The sequence below is a fragment of the Myodes glareolus genome, chromosome 1 (assembly GCF_982192425.1).
Source record: "Myodes glareolus chromosome 1, mMyoGla1.1, whole genome shotgun sequence".
NCBI classification, from domain to species: Eukaryota; Metazoa; Chordata; class Mammalia; order Rodentia; family Cricetidae; genus Myodes; species Myodes glareolus.
Window position 1 is genome coordinate 79,243,566 of NC_142026.1, and position 16,925 is coordinate 79,260,490.

The window sequence follows — 16,925 nt, forward strand, 5'->3', positions numbered from 1 at the left end:
GGCTAATGTAGATAAGGATAATGGGGTGACATAAGTTATAAGAGTTAACAAGAAGACTGACCTAATGGGCTAATCAGTTTATAATCTTATGGAGTCTTGTGAGTGATTTTCTTTGGGATATGCTGGTTGTGGGGTACCGGGCGGGACAGATACCCCAACAAGCCGGCCTGCCTTGCTACATTGCTGTATATTGCTTTTATTATATTTAGGAATGAGCCTTGTATCCTTAATCTCTGCAAGACCTTAATCATAAAGGGGTGTTGAATTTTGTCAAATGCTTTTTCAGCATCTAATGAAATGATCATATGGTTTTTTTCTTCAGTTTATTTATATGATGGATTACAATGATAGATTTTCGCATGTTGAACCAGCCCTGCCTCTCTGGGATGAAGTCTACTTGATCATAATGTATAAGTTTTTGGATTTGTTCTTGGATTCTGTTGGCCAGTATTTTATTGAGAATTTTTGCATCGATGTTCATGAGTGAGATTGGTCTGTAATTCTCTATTTTTGTTAAGTGTTTGTGTGGTTTTGGTATCAGGGTGATTATAGCTTCATAAAAGGAGTTTGGCAATGACTCTTCTGTTTCTATTTTGTGAAACACATTAAGGAGTATAGGTATTAGCTCCTCTTTGAAGTTCTGGTAGAATTCTGCATTGAAACCATCTGGTCCTGGGCTTTTTTTCGTAGGGAGGTTTCTGATGACAGCTTCTAATTCCTCGCAACTTACAGGTCTAATTAAACTGTTCACCTGGTGTTGATTTAATTTTGGTATACGGTACTTATCCTAAAAAGTGTTCATTTCTTTCACATTTTCCAATTTTGTGGCATACAAGCTTTTGTAGTAAGACCTAATGATTCTCTGAATTTCTTCTGTGTCTGTGGTTATGTCCCCCTTTTCATTTCTGATCTTATTAATTTGTGTGTTCTCTCTCTGCCATTTGATTAGTTTGGCTAGGGGTTTGTCAGTCTTGTTGATTTTCTCCAGGAACCAGCTTTTTGTTTCACTGATTCTTTGGATTGTTTTCTGTGTTTTCATTTTGTTGATTTCAGCTCTCAGTTTGATTATTTCCAGTCTTCTACTCCTCCTGGGTGAATCTGCTGCCTTTTTTCTAGAGCTTTCAGGTGTGCTGTTAAGTCTCTAGTGTGTGCTTTCTCCGTTTTCTTTATTTGGGCACCTATTGCTATAAACTTTCCTCTTAGTGCTGCTTTTATAGTGTCCCATAGGTTTGGGTATGATGTGTCTTTGTTTTCATTGAATTCAAGGAAGACTTTAATTTCTTTCTTTATTTCTTCCCTGACCCAGGGGTGGTTCAGTAGTTGACTGTTCAGTTTCCATGAGTTTGTAGGCTTTCTGGGGTTAGAATTGTTATTTAATTCTAGCTTTATTCCATGGTGATCCGATAGTACACAGGTGGTTACTACAATTTCTTTGTATTTATGGATGTTTGCTTTGTTACCAATTATGTGATCAATTTTTGAGAAGGTTCCATGTGATGCTGAGAAGAGGATATATTCTTTTCTGTTTGGGTGGAATGTTCTATAGGTGTCTGTTAGGTCCATTGGGTTCATTACCTCTGATAGTTCTCTTATTTCTCTGTTAAGTTTCTGTCTGGTTGACCTATCCATTAGTGAGAGTGGAGTGTTGAAATCGCCTACTATTAGAGTGTGTGGTTTGATGTATGCCTTGAGTTCTAGTAATGTTTCTTTTATGAAAGTGGCTCTTTTGTATTAGGGGCATAGATATTCAGGAAGTCTCTACTTCCTCCTGATGAATTGTTCCTGTTATGAGTATAAAGTGTCCTTCTCCATCTCTTCTGATTGATTTCAGTTTGAAATCAATTTTGTTAGATATTAGTATAGCCACACCCACTTGTTTCTTTGGTCCATTTGATTGGAAAACCTTTTCCAAACCCTTTACTCTGAGGTAGTGTATGTCTTTAAGTTTGAGTGTGTTTCTTGTAAACAGCAGAATGTTGGATCCTGATTTCCTATCCATCCTCTTAACCTGTGCCTATTTATAGGTGAATTGAGTCCATTGATATTAAGTGACATTAATGATCAGTGATTGTTAACTCCCGGTTATTTTTTCTGGTGGTACAGTTTGTGTGTTTCCCTTCTTTGAGTTGTGCTGGTGGAGGGTTGTCAGATGCTTGTATTATTATGGGTGTTGTTGGTTTCCTTGGTTTGTGATTTTCCTTCTAGTATTTTCTGTAAGGCTGGGTTTGTGGCAGTGTATTGTTTAAATTTGTTTTTATCCTGGAATATCTTGTTTTCTCCATTGATGGTGAATGCAAGCTTTGCTGGATATAGTAGTCTGGGCTTGCATCCATGGTCTCTTAGTCTCTGCAGTACATCTATCCAAGACCTGCTGGCTTTCATGGTTTCCATTGAGAAATCAGGTGTAATTCTTATAGGTTTCCCTTTATATGTTACTTGACCTTTTTCCCTTGCAGCTCTTAATATTTGTTCTTTATTCTGTATGTTTTGTGTTTTGATTATTATATGGTGAGGGGATGCTTTTTTTTTTTTGATCCAGACTACTTGGTGTTCTGTATGCTTCTTGTACCTTCATAGGAATATCATTCTTTAGGTTGGGAAAGTTTTCTTCTATAATTTTGTTGAATATATTTTCTGGGCCTTTGAGTTGTCACTCTTCTTCTTCTATCCCTATTATTCTTAGGTTTGGACTTTTCACGGTGTCCCAGATTTCCTGGATGTTTTGTGTTAAGAATTTGTTGGATTTGTTTTGTTCTTTAATCAGTGAATTTATTTCCTCTGTAGTATCTTCAGTGTCTGAGATATTTCCTTCTATCTCTTGTATTCTCTTGGTGATACTTGTCTCTGCAGCTCCTGTTCATTTACCCAGATTTTCCATATCCAGCCTTTCCTCGGTTTGTGTTTTCTTCATTACCTCCATTTCATTTTTCATTCTTGAACTGTTTCCCTTACCTGTGTGATTGCTTTTTTGTTTGTTTGTTTTTCTTGGGTATTTTCGAGAGATTTATCCATTTCCTCTACCTTTTTGTTTGTCATCTTTATTTCTTTATGGCAGTTTTTTACCTCCTTTTTAAGGTCCTCTAATATTTTCATAATGTTACGTTTAATGTCGCTTTCTTCTATTTCTTCTGGAGTAGGGTTTTCAATTCTCCTTGTTTCGTGATCCCTGGTTTCTGTTGATGTCATGTTGACTTTGAGGTTTGTAGGGAGCCGCCTGGATGTCGCCTTGGCCAGATAGTGCCAGCAGTCCTTCAGCCTGGAGGTATACATATCCTTTGATGTTGCTGCCTTGGGCGGGTGTGCTCGAGCCTTGTTTGTTTTGCATCTCAAGAGACTCGGTCTCCTGACCTGTCCCGTGGCCTTGGGTCCTAGTAGAATGGCATCAACCAATCAGCATTCGAGCCTCTCACCCTAGAAAAGCGGCTATCTTTGGATTTTTCTCTCTCTCTCGTCATCCCTGTTCCCCATTCCCCCTTTCAAGCAAGGAGCTCTAATAAATTGTGATTGAGAAGGATTCTTGATTTTGTGACCGTCCATTCCTGCTGGTCAGGAAGCGCGTCACATTTTGGTGCTGAAAACCGGGACGCCGGATTTGAACAAGCCAAGGAGGGAGCAGAATTCAGAACTCAACGCAAAGAGCTGTGACTGACGTCAGGAAATCCTCCAGATGTATGCTGATTGCTAAGGCTGGTCCAGAGTGGTAATGTTTGCATTCCTCCTTCTATGTTGCTTTGGGTTGCGCTGTGATTAACCAGGTGGTGAGTGCCTTTGTTGCTGCTGCGACTGCAGCTCTAGTCAAAAGTAAAAATAAGTCCGCAGTAGATCAAGCGGCATTTTTCTAAAAGGACTTCCTTGTAAGTAAAAAGGAGGTTTTTTTCTTTAGCCCAGGGGGTAAGTGCGCATCATGGGCAATTCTTATGGAGCCAGCTCGAACCCCAGAGAGATTTATCGCTCAATCCAGGCACTTTTGCGACAGCGTGATTTAAAGATCTCTTCTAGCACTGTCGCTAACATTGTAAAAGACATTGTTGATGTCTCACCTTGGTTTGCAGCTTCAGGTGACCTAACCTTACCATCTTGGAATAAGCTAGGCAGGGATTTGGAACAAGCAAAAGGAAATATTGGGAGAGGCACACTTCCTTTTTGGAGGATGGTGCGGGACTGCTTGAAGGAAGAACGTAATATAGAGATATTAAAACAGGGTCGCAAGGCATTACAGAAACATCAGGACAGCTTTTCAGAATCAGATCAGAAGGAGGAACAAGAGTGTTGGCCTAGAAAGAAAAAGGAAAAATTAAAAGATAAGGATCCGGAAATAAAAAAAGGAGAAAAGGGGAAGAGAAGCCCCATAGCTTTAGTAGTGAAAGAATTTGTAGATTTAGATTTATCAGAGGAGGAAGAACAACTAGAGGGAACGGCTGCTAAATCCGAGAAAGAGCAGCAAGGTAGCCGGAGGCGGGGCGATGTTGATGTGTTTACTACAAAGGGCAGAAGAGACGAGGCGCCAGTTCCTGCTGCCCTCCCCCCATCCGCCCCTCCACCCATGTACCAGCAGGTAGCTACAGAAGGTCACAGCTTCATAGGAAGGCAAACTTGGTCGCAACTGGCTGCTGCCTTTCCTGTTTTTGAGGAGCCACAGAATTACAATAGGTGGTATGAACCAATCCCATACAGACAGCTGAAGGATTTGGTTGAAGCTGCGAGAAATTATGGAGCAAATGCCAGTTATACAATCACATTATTGAGAAGGATTGTTACAACAGCGCTGACTCCTACAGACTGGCAGGAGATTGCAAGAGCAGCTCTTCCAGCAGGGCAGTTCCTGGATTTTAAATCTATAGTCCAGGACAAGGCTCAGACCCAAGAGCGCATTAACATACAAAGTGGCCACCCAGAGTGGACGGCTGATATGCTTCTTGGACAGGGGGCATTTGCTGGAAATCAGAATCATTATCCTTGGGAGGTTTATAGGCAGGTTAGTGAGATTCATTATAGAGCATGGAAATCACTCCCTAATAAAGGTGAAACAGCTGGTAACTTAACCAAGATTATTCAAGGTGCTGCAGAGCCATTCTCTGATTATGTGGCTAGGATGACAGAGGCAGTTGAAAGAATGTTTGGGAATTTAGATATTTCATTGCCTTTTGTCCAGCAAATAATATTTGAGCAGAGCATCAAGGAATGTCAAAGAGCAATAGGTCCAGTAAAGGGAAAGGGATTAGAAGCCTGGATCAAAGCCTGCCGTGAAGTTGGGGGGCCTCTAACCAATGCAGGGCTGGCGGCTGCTGTGCTTGCTGCTGCCAGAGGTGTCAGAGGAGATAAGGGAAAGGCATACTTTAAATGTGGACAGTTGGGGCATTTCAAAAAACAATGTCCCAATAGTCATAATGCCTCAGATTCTTCAGGGCTCTCAGCTGCAACATCGCAGAGGCAGCCAGACATTTGTCCCAGATGCAAGAAAGGGAAACATTGGGTTAATGAGTGCAGATCAGTTAGGGATATAAATGGACAACTTATTCCTATGCCTATTCAGTCATTGTCAAAAAACGGATTGAGGGGCCCATGCACCCAGGGCCCAAAAATATTTGGGGCAATTCAGAACACGATGGCAGTCCCCGAGATGACTCCATCGTCCCAACAAGAAGGGCAGCCAAAGGCTCCGGAGGGCTGGACCTCTGTGCCACCTCCAAACTGCTATTAACTCAGGATATGGGAGTTCAGGTCATAGAAACTGACGTGTTTGGGCCATTAGAAAAAGATACTGTTGGCATAGTCTTGGGACATTCATCCTCAATTATGAAAGGCCTGATAGTCCATCCTGGAGTCATAGACCCTGTTTATGAAGGCTGCATTAAAATTCTTTGCCATTCTCCATATGGGGTAGTTTCCATCGCCCCAGGAGACAGAATAGCTCAACTCTTAGTTCTGCCTTCAGGGCGTAATAAGCTTCCAGCAGAGGGGCTTGTCTTAAAGGACAAAAGCCTTGCTCCCATGGGAGTAGATTTGGCTTGTTTATCCTTGGAGCTTGATCAGCGACCAATCTTAAATTTAGAAATAGAAGGAAAGATTTTTTCAGGCCTGGTGAATACTGGAGCAGATAAAAGTATCATCAGATCCCAAGCATGGCCAAAACACTGGCCCTTACAACAGGCCTCCCAGTCCCTTCAAGGGCTGGGGTATGCACAAACACCGCATATAAGTGCTAAGGAGTTAGTCTGGAGAACAGAAGATCAGAGAGGGACTTTTCAGCCTTTTGTGGTTGATTTGCCCATCAACCTATGGGGCAGGGATGTGCAGTCTCAAATGAGATTGAGACTTACAAATGATTATTCTGATACCAGTAAGCAAATGATGGCACGTCAGGGCTATGTTCCCAATAAGGGACTTGGTAAATGTCTCCAAGGTAGACAGAATCCTATTGAGACTGTCTCCAAGTTAGATAGAAAAGGCTTGGGTTTTTCATAGGGGCCACTGAAGCTGTAGCTTCCACACAAAAGACAATGCCCATCCCTTGGCTAGTAGATAAGCCGGTATGGGTCCCTCAGTGGCCCCTTTCCTTGGAGAAGCTGGAAGCTGCAAGACAATTAGTCCAAGAACAGTTAGAACTAGGACATTTAGAACATTCGGTATCACGTTGGAATACGCCTATTTTTGTGATTAAAAAGGCTTCTGGAGGTTGGAGGTTACTGCATGACCTTAGGGCAGTCAATGCTCAGATGCAGGTCATGGGCCCAGCCCAGCAGGGCCTCCCATTGCTTTCAGCAATACCAAAGAATTGGCCTGTAATTTCCTTGGACATCAAGGACTGTTTCTTTTCAATTCCCGTGTGCCCTCAGGACCGGGAAAGGTTTGCATTTACTCTTCCATCTGTTAACAATGAGCAACCCAATGCTCGGTTTCAATGGAAAACTTTGCCTCAGGGAATGGCCAATAGCGCCCTCATATGTCAGTTATATGTAGATGCAGCATTGAGTCCTGTTAGGAGACAATTTCCTATGGTAAAAATTGTTCACTACATGGATGATTTATTATTATCTGCCCCACATCAGGAAACCCTGAAGAAAGTTTTCCAAAAGGTTACATCCCTTTTGGAGGAGCAAGGACTCCACATAGCCTCAAATAAAGTACAAACATCTTCCATGGTGAAATTTTTGGGGACTATAATCACCCCTGAAAGCATCAGGCCTCAGAAAGTGCTTATTCGCACCCATCACCTTAAAACTCTTAATGATTTCCAGCAGTTGCTGGGAGATATAAATTGGATTAGAGGATATCTAAATATACCTTGATCTGAGCTCTTGCCTTTGTTTTCCATCTTAGAAGGCAATCCTGATATCTGTTCACCTAGAGCCATGACCCCGGCTGCAATGCAGGCCCTTAAGAGGGTAGAATCTGCTATTACTATAGCTCAATTACAGCGGGTGAATCCATCCTTACCAATTTTACTATGCATTCTCAAAACAAAGAATTATCCCACTGGAGTGTTATGGCAAGATGGACCCCTCTGGTGGATGCATGGAAATTCCATAGGAGCAAGATCTGTTCAATATTATCCAGAATTGGTGGCTGGCCAAGCATTAATGGGAATAAAGCTTTGCTTAGCCCACTTTGCGAGAATGCCTGACAAGTTGATAATTCCCTATACGAGGGAACAGGTAGAAGTTTTGACAGCCACAGTAGATGGCTGGGCTATCCTGCTTTGTGCATTCCCTAATGTTATTGACAATCATGTGCCAAGGCACCCCTTAATAAATTTTGTGGAGAAAAATTTGGTGTATTTTCCCAGGATTACCTCACCCCACCCATTAGAAGGAGCCTTAACTATCTATACAGATGGCTCAAAGACCGGAAAAGGGGCTCTGGTGGCAGGAAATGCTAAACCTGTGGTCTTTCAATTTTGACCTGATTCCCCCCAAGTCACTGAGTGCTTGGTGGTTTTGGAGGTGTTTCAGAGATTTCTTGAGCCATTTAATTTAATTTCAGATTCACAATATGTGGTCAATGCTGTGGCCTCTCTTGAGGTTGCAGCCTCAATTCGCAGCTCAAGTACAGTGTCTAATATTCTTTTACAAATACAAAAACATATTTTAAAAAGAGAAAATCCCTTTTATGTTGCTCATATTCGAGCCCATTCTCTCTTGCCAGGACCTATGGCAGAGGCCAATGCTCAAGCTGATGGTGCTACTCGAGCACTCGCCCTTGTGGCTACAGATTCACTCCAGCTAGCTAGAGGTTTCCATCAGCTCTATCATGTTCCAGCGAATACACTTCGCTTAAAGTTTAAGATCTCTAGGGAAAATGCCAGGAGGATAGTAAAAGCCTGTCCCTCCTGCGTGACCATGTTACATCCCCCACATATTGGGGTAAATCCCAGGGGGTTAAAGCCAAACTCACTCTGGCAAATGGATGTCACTCACATCTCGGAGTTTGGCAGACAAAAGTATGTTCATGTGTCGGTGGACACATGCTCTGGAATAATTCATGCCACCCCACTGGCAGGGGAAAAGGTAACTCATGTAAAAATGCATTGCTTAGAGGCCTGGGCAGCTTGGGGAAAGCCAAGTCGTTTAAAAACCGACAATGGCCCGGCATATGCCTCACAGGGCTTTAAAGCCTTTTGCAAGCAATTACAAGTTGAACATACCACTGGCCTACCATACAATCCTCAAAGCCAGGGTATCGTAGAAAGAGCAAATAGAAATTTAAAGGAAATTTTGCGAAAACAAAAAGGGGGAATAGCTATAGCAGCTTCCCCCAGAGAAAGGATTTCTCTTGCACTCTTTACACTTAATTTTTTAATTCAAAATATTGCTGGAAAAACAGCAGCAGACAGGCATGCCCTGTTTGAAAGCTCTACAGAGCGAGATTTGGTCATGTGGAAGGATGTATTGATTAATAAATGGTGTGGACCGGATCAGGTAATTACCAGATCCAGGGGAGCAATTTGCATTTTCCCTCAGAATCGTGAAGATCCAATCTGGGTGCCAACGAGACTGACAAGAGAAATAAAGAAGAAAGATGATCCAGTGGATGCTGAGTGTCCTGCTGTGGAAGATTCGTGCCAGTGATGACCCTCTGGGCGGTGTCAAGAGCAACTGTTTCACGTTATCACCTTGAGCAGCACCCTGTGCAACCTCTTATCTCTTAACAATTTTCTGACTGACTCTATTCTGCCTTTCTCCCTCCTTGGGGATGGGTGGGAGCAGAGATATCCTTGGCATGCTGTGTCTAGGTGGAAGTGCTGTATGTCTTTGATTGGTGTGCTACCTGCTAGCCCAAGTGAGGAGGGACAAGGTCTTTGTGGCACAGGCCTTGGCAGCCTTGGAATGTGTATCCTCACCCCAGGTTTGGCTCTCAGCCTCAAAAGAGCTCATAGGCAATTAGCCATGCATAGCCTTTGCACCCTCTAGGGACCAGATAGTCCCACGGCACAGAGGAAGGTGTGCATAGGCGGAGGGTGTGCAGACACAGCCCTAGCACTCCCAGGGAAGTAATTGTCCCATTGCACGGGAAGGGTGTGTCTTGCTTTTCTTTTCTTTAATCAGTCCACACATCATGAGGTGGGGACCAGATTGGAAAATAGTTTTGCCTTATTGCTCTTAAAGACAATAAAAGGAGGAGCTGTAGGGAGCCGCCTGGATGTCGCCTTGGCCAGATAGTGCCAGCAGTCCTTCAGCCTGGAGGTATACATATCCTTTGATGTTGCTGCCTTGGGCGGGTGTGCTCGAGCCTTGTTTGTTTTGCATCTCAAGAGACTCGGTCTCCTGACCTGTCCCGTGGCCTTGGGTCCTAGTAGAATGGCATCAACCAATCAGCATTCGAGCCTCTCACCCTAGAAAAGCGGCTGTCTTTGGATTTTTCTCTCTCTCTCGTCATCCCTGTTCCCCATTCCCCCTTTCAAGCAAGGAGCTCTAATAAATTGTGATTGAGAAGGATTCTTGATTTTGTGACCGTCCTTTCCTGCTGGTCAGGAAGCGCGTCACAGAGGTTGTTGGAGGAATTCTCGCATTGGCGCCTGCCCATCTCTTCCTTCAAATGGAGCCAGGAGAGTCTCGGTGTCTTGGTCTAGTCTGCTGTGACTGACTCTCTGGGTGGATCTCCTTAGTGCAGGAGCAGGAACTGTTCCTGTTCCTGTCTGGATGGAACTTCTCAGCACAGACACAGGGTCTCCTGATAGTTCAAGGACACTGGAGACAAAAGGGCGAAAGTGGGGGCAGGGCAGTGTTGAATGGAACACAGAAGACCCTGCAGCAGAAGATGAAGGTGCCCTGCATTCCCTTGAGGTGACCTTCTGGCCTGCTTGGTCTGCAGACACTCACCCTTTTGGCTGGATAGCCTTAGTGCGGGAGCAGGAACTGTTCCTGGGCCAAGGACCTTACAGACAATAGGGCAGGCTTGAGGAAGGCAGGGTCATATGTAACAAAGAAGCCCCTGCAGCAGGAGCTGGGGTAGGGGGTCTGTGCTCTCTTCCAGAACAGTCTGCCCCGGGATAGCACACACTCACCCGTCTGAATGAAACTCCTCAGCACTGAAATAGGGAAACCTGATATTCCAAGGACACCTCAGATCCAAGGGTGGATGTGGGGGGCAGGGCAGGGTTGAGTGGAACACAGGAGCCCCTGCAGCAGAAGCTGAGGTAGGGGGTCTGTGCTCTCTTCCGGAACAGTCTGCCCCGGGATAGCACACACTCACCTGTCTGGATGAAACTCCTCAGCACTGAAATAGGGATACCTGATATTCCAAGGACACCTCAGACCCAAGGGCGGAGGTGGCAGGGCAGGGTCCTATTCATGAGATTTTTTGAGAAAAAAAGTATCAAGGGCAAGGAATAGGTCACTGCATCAGCTTGAGTATTAGGTGAGAATTAAGTATTAACAAACCTGAAAACTTAGAATAAGCATGAATATAAGTTATGAAACAACTCTTGAGACCATTGTCTTAGAGATACCTGAAGAAAGAAATAATTGTGAAATAACATTATTAGTGTGGGTGGATTTAAGTCTTGAAGTTTCTAGGAAAGAAATACTTTGAACATAGTATGCAGAGTCAAAATATTCAATGACTAAGAAACATCTAAGAAAAGCTGATTTGATTATAGTAGTTCAGATCGTTGTGCTGTATAGTCAGGTGTGGGTTTCTTACTTTTTGTGGAGGATGTAGAATTTATATATAAAATACAAGTTATTTATCCTTTTGAAGAGCCTTCTGTAAGAGCAATCTCTAGACTTTTTAGACATAATTTTAAATGTTATTCATGGCATATCTTCAAAAAGTCTTGAAAGATCTTGCTGATAATGGTTAGCTATAGATCCTGAGTAACATGCCATTACTTCCCTCCAGTTATTCTAAGTGTGAAACAATCAGCCTGCAATTTATTTAATGTCTCAATGATTTGTTTAGGCTCTGTACCAATAAGTTGTCCTTCCTAATATTATCCAATCTATGATTTCTTGTTGCGAGGCCAGAAAGGATTCCATTTTGGTCTTGGGACCTTTTGGAACTTTGAACTTCACCTCCACCCCTGAGAAAAGCCAGGGGTTGCTAGCCCCCTTTTCAGGGAAGTATTAGCTGATGGGAAAAACTCAGGTCACACAAAACTATAGACAAGATGCTGACCACCTAACTTCCCCTATCAGTTGAGTAACAAGGAACAAATCAGATAAGTTTCCAAGCAGCCTCTGTGGTTAGCAAAGGGTCAGCAGATACCCTGAGTACATGACCAGGGGACAGTTGCTATGAGTGAACAACCCACCCTAGCCTATTGTGATAAGTAATTCTGTATTTTGAGACTGTAATCTTGGGGTGGTCTTGTGATTTTTGTCTTTATAAACCCCTTACAAAAATATATGGTCCTTCTCTCTCTAGCTGCTGTGTCGTGTCAGACTGTGAGGCAGTAGAGTCACCCTATCCCTGGTGTTCAGGCATAGACCTGCTTACTGCTACACTGATCTCAGGTTATGTCAATCTCTACTCAGATTACACATGAGGGTGAACCCCAAATGCCCGGCTCAGCAACCACAGGGAAACCTGAGCAGCCATAGGATGTCAAGATGTGTACAGCAGAAAATGTTTTTCATTTTACAGTCCTTCTGAAATGGTCCAAGCAATAAATCACTCACATCAAGATTGCACAATAATTGCCCAAAATTTATTCCCCTTTACACGGGCTCTTTTATAATGCTTGTAGTTTTCTCTATCAGTGTTTTTTTTTGTTCCAGAAACCAAAGAATGAATTTTACAGTTATTTGTATGAAGTTGGAGAGATGTTGCTCTGAGTATTTTGCTCCTCTGAGTCTTAACAAACCTCTTCGCATCTGTAGGAAATACTTTGCCTCAAGGATTAAGAAGAACCCATACTGTTTAACTGTTATTTACCTTTGTGAGACCTTGGATGGTGGGACCAAATTCATAACCTCTACTTTTATTTAAAAACTTTTTCTTATCTTCTGAGGGTTCAGTCTTAGATTTTGGGTTCAAGTTACAGATGTTTCTGCAACTACCAATGCCAGCAGAGTAATGATCCAGGGAAACAAGACAGCAGTTTGGGTCAACCCAACTAATTAGCTGGTGTTGATTTGATCTTTGGGAACCTGGCCCTGAATAGTTTATAGTATGCATGTTTAAGCACAGCAAAAATTTGTCTTTTACACTACAAAATCGATGCCAGCCTTTCCATTTATTACAAGTTACATTACATGTTTCCATATGATATCCTCCTGTAATCCTCAAGTTTGACATACCTGTTTCCTGACAGCAGAACTGAAGTTTGGGTAGCACCATCTTGCTACAGTCCCCGTACTGATTTTGCATTTTCCATTATGTTTTTATATTATTTTCATGTAAGGACACAAAGTAAGATAATGATTTGCTTTTCTTTCTTCTAGCCCTGTCGTGCTTTCATAACAAGGAGCTGTTCAAAACAGAGAATAAACAAGAATCTGTCGAGAGAGAAGGATCAGGACAATTTGAAAGTAATAACCTCAGAAAGTTACATGTAAGGAAATTCTGGGAATGTACAGGTGACAATGAAGAGCATGAATTATGTGTTGATGGAAAGGATCTTTATGCAACACCCACTGCTGACATTCCTAACAGAGGAGATCGAGAAACTTCACCTTCTCCTGACATGGCTCACCCTGGGCCACTTTCACATTCACAGTGGGAGCCTCTTCTAGGAAAATGTTCACATCAGTTTTTGAAACATAACTTTACTCTACAGAGAAATGTGAATACAATGGGAAGTGACATATGGGGTTATAGATCAGAATGTTTGAGATGTTTTTTATATAGTATAGGAATAAGCAGTACTTCAACACTTTGTGAGGAAAAGAGAGTTAATAATACAGAAAACCGCATACAGTGTTTTCAGTGTGAAAAATGTTTGACTCCAAATTCTTTACAACTTCTGGAGCAATTAAATTTACTTTGTGACAAGTTCTGCCATTTAGATCAACATAAGAATGTGTCTATGAATTTAGCGAGGCTTGAATGTCAGTTTACAGGGATTACTTACCAAGGTAATGACTCATGGGCCGAGTATAATCATCATGTAACTCCTAATGATGGTCACATAAATAATTGTTTTCTGGAGAACTGTTACAAAAATGGTAGATGTACGGATGTCTCTGGTCAGTGCACACTATCTCTTTTCCACCAGCAGGACCAAAGCCAAGAGAATTTATCCAAAACTAAGCAGCAGGATGAAATTTTAAATGGGCCATCAAATTGTCCTTGTACTGAAACTAGAACTACAGGAGAATTTTACAGACACAAATGTGATAAGTACAGTAAAGTCTCAGTTGAATCATCTAACACAGAGAAGAATAATATAAATGATGTTAGAAGAAAACCATGCCTGTTTATTGGAAGTGATAATTCCTTCAATTTCCATTTAAATGTTCAAAATGAGTCAATCCATACTGGAGAAAACCTCAGAAATATGAAGTATACAGACCAGAGTTTACCCTTCCTTCTAATTTTACAGGGACTTCAAGATTCTTTGTTGGTCAAAAATATAAGAAATCTGGAAAATGCTCCAGATCTTCAGGCCTCAGGATTAAGATGCTTCATAGTGGAGAAAAAGCAAATTTACAGAATGTGGAAAGTCCTTTTCCCAGTTCTCAGGCCTTAGAAAGCACTATACAAACCATACTGAGGAGAAATCTTACAAATGTAAAGTATGTGAAAGAACTTTTTGCATAGGATCATATCTACAAATTCATCATAGAGTCCATACTGGAGAAAAACCTTACAAATGTAAAGTATGTGGAAAGTCCTTCACCAAAGGATCAAATCTTCAAGATCATCGGAGAATTCATACCAGAGAGAAACCTTACAAATGTACAGATTGTGGAAGGTCCTTTACTCTGCGCACACATCTTCAGAATCACCACAGAGTCCATGCTGGAGAGAAACCTTACAAATGTAAAGAATGTGGAAAGTCCTTCGCCAAAGGATCAAACCTTCAAGTTTATCACAGAATACATACTGGAGAGAAATGTACAGATTGTGGCAAGTACTTTACAAACAGCTCATGTCTTTGACAACATCACAGAACCCATCCATACTGGAGAGAAATCTTACAAATGTAAAGAGTGTGGCTAGTCCTTTGCTTGGGATGCATATCTTAAAACTCACTACAAAATACATAGTAGAAAGAAACCTTATAAATGTAATGAGTGTTGCAAGTGTTTTGCTGAGGGCTCAACTCTTAAAACCCACCACTGACTCCATACTGGAGAGAAAGCTTTCATATGTACAGATTGTGGTCAGTCCTTTTCCTTTAGCTCATCATCGCAAGACCCATACAGGAGCGAAAGCTTATAAATGTAAAGACTGTGGCGAGTCTTTTTCCCGGGACTCACAACTTCAGATCCACCAAAGAATACATAGGAGACTGAAACCTTACAAATGTAAAGAGTGTGTAAAGTCTTTTACCAAAATATCATATCTTCAAGCTAGTTGCAGAATCCATACCGGAGAGAAACCATTCAAATGTAAAGAATGTGGCAAATCCTTTACCAGGGACTCAACTCTTCAAGTTCATCATAGAATCAACACTGGAGAGAAACCTTACAAATGTACAAATCTTTACCCAGCACTCACATCTCCAAAGCCATTACAGAATCCATACAGGAGAAAAACCTTACAAATGTAAAGACTGTGACAAGTCTTTTGCTGTGGGCTCAGCTCTTCAAAAACATCAAAAAATCCATTCATGAGAAAATCTTTATAAATTCTGTTATCTGGTTTTCAAGCCTTTTTATTTATTTGACTTTTTTTTATGGTTTTTGAGACAGAGTTTGGAGCCTGTCATGGAACAAGCTCTTGTAGACTGGACTGGCCTCGAACTCACAGAGATCTCCATATGTCTGCCTCCCAAGTGCCAGGATTAAAGGTGTATGCCACTACTGCCTGACTCTGGTTTTCAAATCTTACGTATCACCATGGAATCCATAGTGAACGCAAAACTTAGAGATGTAAAGAATGTTTGAAATCCATTACCACAACTTTAAATTTAGAACACATAAGTAGGTAAGAAACAGATTCAATTGTAGTGTTAACCCACTGTTCACCCAAGAAAAATGATCTTTAACATGAGTACAATATATGGAAACGTCTAACCAATGTTCAAACCTTAACATAAAGAGAAACACCAGGAAATTCTACACTTGTATGAATTTGAAAACATTTTACCCAGAAATAAGCCTTATATTCATTCTGTTGTTTTGAATGTAAATGACTCTCACAGGCACATAGGGAGTGACAGTATTAAGTGGTGTGGCCTTGTGGGAAGAAGTGTATCACTGTTTCAGATGCTCCAGGTTGGCTCAGTGCCACTCTTCCTGCTGCCTGCTGATATGAATGTAGAACTCAGCTACCTGTCTACCACCATGTTTCCTGTCATGATGATAATGAACAATACCCCTGGAAATGTAAGCCATCCCCATTTAAATGTTTTCCTTTATAGGAGTTATTGTGGTCACTGTGTTTCTTCACAGCAATAGAAACTCTACCTAAGTCGTCCACTAAGCAATTCCTTTGAAAATAGGCAATATATGTTCTAATGTTTCATACAGAATTAGTCTGAAATCAATTATTAATGGTATAGAACTTATAATAATAATTTAAAACATAAAAACTTGTACCAGAATAAGATTTCTGATAACTAAAGTCAAACTTGGATTTTTTTTGTATATTCGAGTTGAACAGTGTATTTTCATTCTAGCATATATTTTCAGTGTAAAGATTGCTGTGCTGATAGTATTTGATCTTTAATTATATGTTACAGATTGTTTTTGACATTAAATTAACTCTTGTCTATATTCCTAATTAGTAAATCAAAACATTTATTGCTGCTTTGGGTAATAAATGTTTTATACTAGAAAGGTGGCATTAATGTTAGCTGTAACATGAGTGATCATTCATACAGAAACTTTTTATCATAAAAGAAACATTGAGAAAGTAGGTGCTTGAGGTGATATTTTGTTTGTGTGCAAATAAAATTTGCCTGAAAATCAGAGGGCAGAGCTAGCTACTAGTTAATGATAGAGGCTGGGCAGTGTTGGCACATTCCTTTGAGTCTAGCACTTGGTTTCTCATGCCTTTAATCTCAGTACTTGGGAGGTGGAGGCAGAAAGTAATGTGGCTGGGTGGAGAGAGCAGGAGGAGACAGGAACTCAGTCCTTTTGGTCCAAGGATTTCATAGAGGTAAGAACTTTAGTGGCTGGCTACTTTATTTCTCTGATCTTTGAGCTTTCACTCCCTAATATTTGTCTCCAGGGTTTTATTTCTAAGACCAATTAGATTAGTACAACAGGTACTTCTTAGGGAAGTGGAAGGAAGTAAACATGATAACAGGTGTGAGGAACGTGAAGGTAAATAGCAGGACACAATTGATCTGATAGGGAAAATAGGAAAGGAAG

General features: G+C 41.5%; 1 pseudogene across 1 annotated transcript in view; it reads left to right on the forward strand.

Annotated features, from left to right (window-relative positions):
* Nucleotides 1-16,467, forward strand: part of LOC125409868 (uncharacterized) — a 95,903-nt pseudogene extending 79,436 nt beyond the window's left edge. The window contains exon 5 of the transcript XR_015738816.1: nucleotides 12,885-16,467. The product of XR_015738816.1 is annotated as an uncharacterized LOC125409868 (transcript). The remainder of the gene's footprint in view (nucleotides 1-12,884) is intronic.
* Nucleotides 16,468-16,925: the final 458 nt, after the last annotated feature.